Below are 7332 nucleotides of genomic sequence, written 5' to 3'. Positions count from 1 at the left end.
TTGCTAACTATGAGCTCTGAAGCGAGAATTATTTTCACTTCAGTGTCTCTTTAAAGGAACACTATCGATTAACTTGTTTTTTTTAACCTGGGATTCAGAGAGTTTCTGAAGTGCTGGTAAATAATGATGTACACATTTTACTTGCTTATCTCTTTTGTTTACTGTTTCAAATTCCTTTCACTCTTAACTGATGTGATGGCAAGTCTGCTCTAATTTGACAACCACGAGGGGAGGGGGAATTCCCTCACACTACATCTGTTAATCCTGTGTGTGAGAGAAAGCTCTCTGCAGCTGCAGCTGACTGTGTACTGTGTCCTGTGTCACTGACTGAAGTGTGTGAAGAGAGTAGAGAAAATGTAACTTGTTATAAACATTTGTAATTTTTTGAGACACCACAGCTTTTAATACTTTTTATTTTTTTTTGCTTTCAGAGAAAAATACTCTGCAGTTTGATATGCAAAAAGAACAACACTGTGTTAGAAGTGATGTAGTTACCTCTGCAGCGGGGAGCGGTGTGGCCGCCGCTCCCGCGCCTGACGTCACCGCGGATCTCGCCACGTCCTCACAGACATCTCCTTCTGGCAGAACAGGCCTCTCCAGGTTGCATCAGAGCAGAGTAGCGCACGCGCGCACCAGGAGATAGGACCTTTATGCACTGAGGAGACGGGTCAGCTGACCTGCCGATCAGCTGACAGCAGTGTTCTGACTCTTGCTGCTGATTGGCCGGGTTTCGCTGGGCGGGTAGTTTGGAATTGCCTGTCTGTATTTAATCCCTGTGCTGTCAGTGGCTCGTTGTCTGCTGTTACTGAAACTTTGCAGTGAAAGCTCTCAGACCTTAGTCAGATCCGTGTGTGCTTGATCCGGCAGGACCCCGGGGATTCACACTTAGCTTAGAAGAATAATATTATTGTATATTAATTTACTGTGTATGACCTTTTGCCTCAACCTCTGATTACTCTCTGCCTTTCAATTCTGTACCTTTGCCAATCTGATCTGTTGCCGACCTCTGCCCGACCTCTACTCTGATTTAGCCTTCTGATTCTGTGCCTTTGCCCATCTGATCTGTTGCCGACCTCGGCCTGTACACTCACTACGATTTTGCCTAACGTTTCTGTACCGCTGCCTGACTGACCTGTTACCGACATTGCCTGTACGACCACTCTGTATCTAGTGATAGTCCCTGCCATCAAGGGCTATCACATAGGAGTACTCTTGTGTATTACTGTGTGATCACACTCTTAATAAAATACTGACTATTGTGCTGATACACCACTGATCATTACACACTGGCTGTGCAATGAAGCAGACACCCCTTTTGAGAATGATTTGTTACAATAGAGCTACATCCTACACACAATGAATTAAAGCTTTTACCTCTGATATTTAAAGGGGAACTGAAGTAAGAGGTATACGGATGCTGCCGTATTTATTTCCTTTTAAGCAATACCAGTTGCCTGGCAGCCCTGCTGATCCTCTGCCTCTAATACTATTAGCCATAGCCCCTGAACAAGCATGCAGCAGATCAGGTGTTTCAGACTTTAAAGTCAGATCTGACAAGACTAGCTGCATGCTTGTTTCTGTATTATTCAGATACTACTGCAGAGAAATAGACCAGCAGGGCTGCCAGGCAACTGGTATTGATTAAAAGGAAATAAATATGGCAGCCCCCGTACTTCAGTTCCCCTTTACCATGAAAAGTAGGAAAATGTTTACACAGCTACTCAGACATTATTTGTACATTGTCGTTTTAGAACACTTGGTTTGATAATGTACCTTTAACCACTTTGGGTTCCTGAACTCAGAAGCGGACCTGAATGTCCTCTCTGCTCTAAAAGATATGCAACAGCATAATAACCTTTAAAGAAAAACATTTCTTTGTCACAGCTGAAATCCTGAAAAAATCTCCAGTGTTTCTACTTCATGCTTTCATGGAAGCAGACATATTATTAGCATCCTGTGCTTTCAAATGAGCTTATCTGCCATCTCTGCCATGGCAGTCAGGTGAAACAGGGGAAAGATCAAATTACAATTTGTAATTAGACACAGATGAGGGGGAATTTGGCAAGCTAAACTAACTGAATACATACAGGGTGCATTTCTCTATGTTTTCCTTCTGTCCTGTGCAAAAGTTCTGCTCACTTTATGATTCCTGACATTTCTGGCATTTCGGCTGTGTCACTATTGATACAGCAATAACTTTTTTTTTATTTATGCCATCAAATTGACACATATATTGTTTATTCAGGACAATCTAGGCTAGGGCTGTGCAAACTTTACGCAGCACTGGCCGCATGCTGTGGACAGCGGGCTGCATTCCTAAAATTCCTTCCCTCCCTTCCTGCAGAGTCGCTTGCATAAGGAAACGGAGGGTTAGCACTCACCTACTCTCCACTACCTGCATCAGGTCTCCATGGCCACAGGGCGTCACATGACACGCGTCACATGACACTCATGCCCTGTGGCCATGGAGACCCGGCGCAGGAAGTAGCGAGTGGGGGACGGCTAACCCTCCGTTTCCTTCCGCACTCAACTCTGTGGCCGCTGACTCAGAGTTGGCAAAAACAAAACTAACTGGCGGCGGGGGACCGGAGCAGCAGTGAGTGACTACGAGGGCACAGGACAGCTACAGGAGGCTGGTAGAAACCCCATGTAAGTGAAACTCATTTTTTGGGGGGCTTAGGTTTCCTTTAATGGCAATAGTTAAAATATCGGTAATATAATGTTATTTAAATTTCGCTTTAGACCTGGTCCCTTGTTTTAAAGCTAACCCCCCTCTGAATGCAAACACTAACCCACTGCTCTCTGTGGGGAGGTCAGGTGACAACAGCCAGGTCACACACAATCAATCAGACTTCAGTCAGATCACTGGCAGCCAGCTTCAATCAAACACTGTCTGTACACTATACCACCCACTTGCAAGTCAGTGTCACTCTATAATAGGCTGTTACAGAGTGACACTGACTTGCACATGGGCAGCATAGTGTACAGACAGACAGTGTTTGATTAAAGCTGGCTGCCAGTGATCTGACGGTGGTCTGATTGATTGAATGCGACCTGGTTGTTGTCACCTGAACTTCCCACAGACACACAGAGCAGTGAGCTGTCGCTCAGTGAGCACATTCACTGCACCAGCACCAACATTAAATGGAAGCAGGAAATTTGGGTGCCTGTAAGCAGCGGAAGTTTGGACGATGCCATAGGGACCCATTGAATTGAAATATGAGTAAGGAGGAAAAATGTGGGCACATTTTTTGCGCTTTTTTTATTTGTGGCACCAGGAACAGTTAAGGTTAGTCAGGGGGAGGAAGGGTTAAGGTTAGCCGTGGGTGAGGGGTTGCAGCATCTGGGAAAGTTAAGGTTAGCCCAGGGCCGGTTCAAGGTCCAATGGGGCCCCGGGGCAAAGGTAACCTGGTGGCGCCTTGAACTAGCTGCTGCCTCCCTGATCTCCTCCCTTCACCCCTACATCCTATGAGCACCCAGGGTCACTGCTTAACACCAACATTAAAACGTAACTGTCCCAGCGGCCGTCACGCTGCTCCTGTCTTCTTCCTGCTGTCTGCCTCTTGTGACCAGCGCATGTTATACGTAAGCGTAATGACATACTCTGGTCACATACTCTGGTCACACAGGCCCTGGGGAGCTTGTTACCAGGGCCAGTTTAAGCAACAATGGGGCCCCAGGGCAAAATAAACCTGGGGCCCCCCAACAGTTACCCGGAACAAAAATCGTCATTAAGGGACCTTTTTTGCAGCTGGTATAGTCAGTGTGTGAATCCCCAAGCGGTCAGAGCTCCACATTCTGGCTACCCCAGCCTGAATGGGGGACAAGGGGTTAAAAAAGTTTCAGGAGAGTGACCCCACATAATAAAAAAAATTCCCACACTCTAAACATACAAAAAAAATTGGGAAAATAGGAAAACATGCCAAGGATCTTCATACAGCCATATTGCGAGTCTTCGACTGTATAGCGATCCCTGGCCAAAGCGCTGCCACTGCGTATGGACCCCCTGGAAACCCCGTCAGGAAATGTATTGCTCTTTCTTTTGATACATGTAAAATTACACTATGTTAGGTTTGCTACTAAAAGTAACATTTACCGCATTTAAAAGTATACTTTTTTCCTTCGAAACTTTAAAATCGATTTTCTCAAAAACGATAAGGTCTTTTTGAAAAATGTTTTTTCCCTCTTATTCCCAATTATCTCCTTAACATATCCTGGTTTTTAAATGTGTATTTTTTTTTCCTTTGAAACTTTAAAATCAATTTTCTCAAAAACTATAAGGTCTTTTTGAATTTTTTTTTCCTCTTGTAGTCACTGGGGGCCCCTACAGGCTCTGGGGCCCTGGGGCAATTGCCTCCTTTGCCTCTATGGTAGTGCCGGCCCTGCTTGTTACAGATACAGTTACAATACAGGGAGATCGGAGGGCCCGGCAGCCCTTGTAGGCAATTGCCTACATTTCCTTAATGGAAGCGCCGTCACTGGGGACAGGGGACATACATGCAAGATGAACTTGAATCCTGTTATCTAAACCCTAAACTAAATTAAAGTGACTCTGTTGTGGGGAGGGGGGAAAGGTTATGCATGCAAGATGAGCTTAAGCTCTAAACAAGTTCACCTTTGTATGTGTCTCCCCAGCATCTCCCCACAGATGTCAGTTGAGTCGGGCACATCCGTCCAGCCTAGCCAACCGCAGCCACTCTACAGTTCAGCCCGACCGAGCGACAACAGAGCACATCCGTCTAAGCTAGCCAGCCACATCCACTCCTGAGTCCACCCCGAGCAGCAAGAGGGCGCCTTCTTTCATCCTCTCAGGCATGGCCGTACTGACGTGATGTCCATGCCTGCATCACATGACGTCGGGGGAGAGCCCCACTGCAGCTGACAGCGTGTGATGCAGTACCAACATCACACGCTGGGAGCCATGGAAACCGTGAAGCCTCCGCTGTCTGCTGGGAGGTAATATATAGTTCCAGCCTCTCTCTCCTGCCCGAATCTCAAAGCCTGCGTCACCGCTAGGCAGATCTCACCCAGAGTCACACAGGCGGCAGGCGGCCAGAGCATCCGGCAGCCGCTGTGGTTGGACGTTTTGGGCTGGCAAAGGGGGCCCCCGGGATTCTGGGGCCCGGGGGCAATTGCCCCCTTTGCCTTACTTGTAGCACCGGCCCTGGGTTAGCCTTGGGAGGAGGGTGGTTAAGGCTATGCATCAGTAGTGGGAGGGTTCGGTGTTAGAATAGGATTAGCTCTAGTAAAATTTTGGTATTTAAATAGAACCTGAACTGAAAATAAAAAGTCAAAATAACCATACACAGGTCATACTTACCTCCTGTGTAGTCTACTCCTCAATCTCTTTCTTTCCTGCGTCCCATTTGTCTACTGTGATCAATGGAATTTTCCATCCTCCATTTTAAAAATGGCCATTACCCCATAACAGCTTCCTGGTCAGCACACTGTTAAACTGTAATATCACCCACTTGAGCCATAGGGAAACATGGACATTACCTTGCACATTCAGTTGTAACTGACAGCTGCTGATATATAACTGACAGCAACTGGTGTATTTGAGTTCTGACAAAATATTGTCAGAACTGGAAGGGATCACTGTAAGAAGAAAAATGGTAAGCTTCTGAGAGGAACTGACAGTGAGGTTAGTATGTAATATTCATTTGCAGGTATGTCATGTATTTCTTTTAAATAATTTTTACTCACTTCAGGTACCCTTTAATTCTGATAAGGCCTCTTGCACACTGCATGTGATTCTGATTTTTTTATATGATCCGATTCTTGATTCTGATTAAAAAAAAGTACTGCATGCTGCTACGTTTTTTAATCAGAATAAAAAATCGGATCGAAAAAAAAATCACAATCGCATGTAGTGTTCAAGAGGCCTCATATAGATTTTTTTTGTTTTACCAGTATTTACTAACTAACAATCTACTATCCTGTTTCCTGAGCGCCCAAATGTGATGTACGCTCGTTAAACAGCCAGTGAAGGGGCTGGTGGGCACCGCACCAAGGGCACTATGTATTTTGAAGTCAGCCCCTGCAACCGCAGGGGGGCCCAGAGCTGTAAGGGGGTCCCAACTACTACAGATAAAGGGGTCCATCCTTCAGATCAGGTGTTTTTGTGGTTACAGTCATTATGGGTGTGAAGATTACGATGTCCACACTTGTTTTATGACCCTTGCAAGATGAGCCCCCAGGCTGTGTGGGTCACCAAGGATAGGCAAGGGAAAGGGAGTGAACACTGGGGGGGGGGCCCTAAATCATAATTTGTAGTTACGCTTCTGGCCCAGCCCACAACTGATCACCAATAATTGCTGTGAGAGGACTGACTGCACTGCTACTTTGCCGTTTTCATGGAGTTGTTGGGCGGTAATGAGATGGCTGTGTATGTGTGTGTGGGGGGGGAGCATTGTTGGGTGGGGTGCCCACACAATGTTTGCATCAGGCAGCAAAAACTCCAGAACTGGCCCTGCCTAACACTACCCCCCCCCTTCCCTTCTAATGCCTGACACTACCCACCCTCCTTATGCCTAACACTAACCCGCACCTAATGTCTAACACTTACCCCCCTTCCTAATGCCTAACAGTAATCCCCTCTCCTAATGCCTAACACTAACCCACTCTCCCACTATGGAGGCTAAACTAGGGGTTTTAATAAATTTGCATCATTGCAAAACAAATGAAAGTATTTCCTGTGTAACCGGAGTATTCCTTTAATACATTCTGTTGAATATACTTCCCCACTAAGACGCAACATTCCCTTGTGTTTTTTTTTTGGGGGGGGGGGGGGGGGGGCACATATATACTTGGCTAAGCTGTCTCGTTTAAGTATCTCCGTTACTTTGAGTCTCTGGGAAAGATTGACAGGTTGGGATTATGGAAATGACGGACATTAAGCGAGGGGGAAATGTCACATCTCTGTAACGGATAGACAGGAGATGCAGTGACGGGGGAGGGACCACTGGTGATGAGCCTAAAAAAGTAACGCACTTGGAATATTAGTGCTGATTGGGAGCTGTCATCGACTTTCATCAGGAAATGGTTTTGATTATAAAGCAGAAATGCTCTGCGTTGATATACCATGTTCACAAAGCAGCATCATGAACTCATCTGAGAAACATGCCAGCATCACTAAACTACCTGGCTAAGGAGTCAGACAAGGCCGGATATATACTTTGTGCGCTCCTAGGCCAAGTATGTTGTGGAGCCCCCTCTTTCATGTGAATCATCCATGTACTGTAGCCCCTCTCTTTCATGAACATCTCCTTTGGATATCAGTTTCCCTTTTTCTTGTATTGCTTCCCATTTTCAGCCTCCTCTTTCATATGT

This window comes from Hyperolius riggenbachi, chromosome 9 (genome assembly GCF_040937935.1).
Source record: "Hyperolius riggenbachi isolate aHypRig1 chromosome 9, aHypRig1.pri, whole genome shotgun sequence".
Classification (NCBI taxonomy): domain Eukaryota; kingdom Metazoa; phylum Chordata; class Amphibia; order Anura; family Hyperoliidae; genus Hyperolius; species Hyperolius riggenbachi.
Note: the sequence above shows the minus strand (reverse complement) of the source record.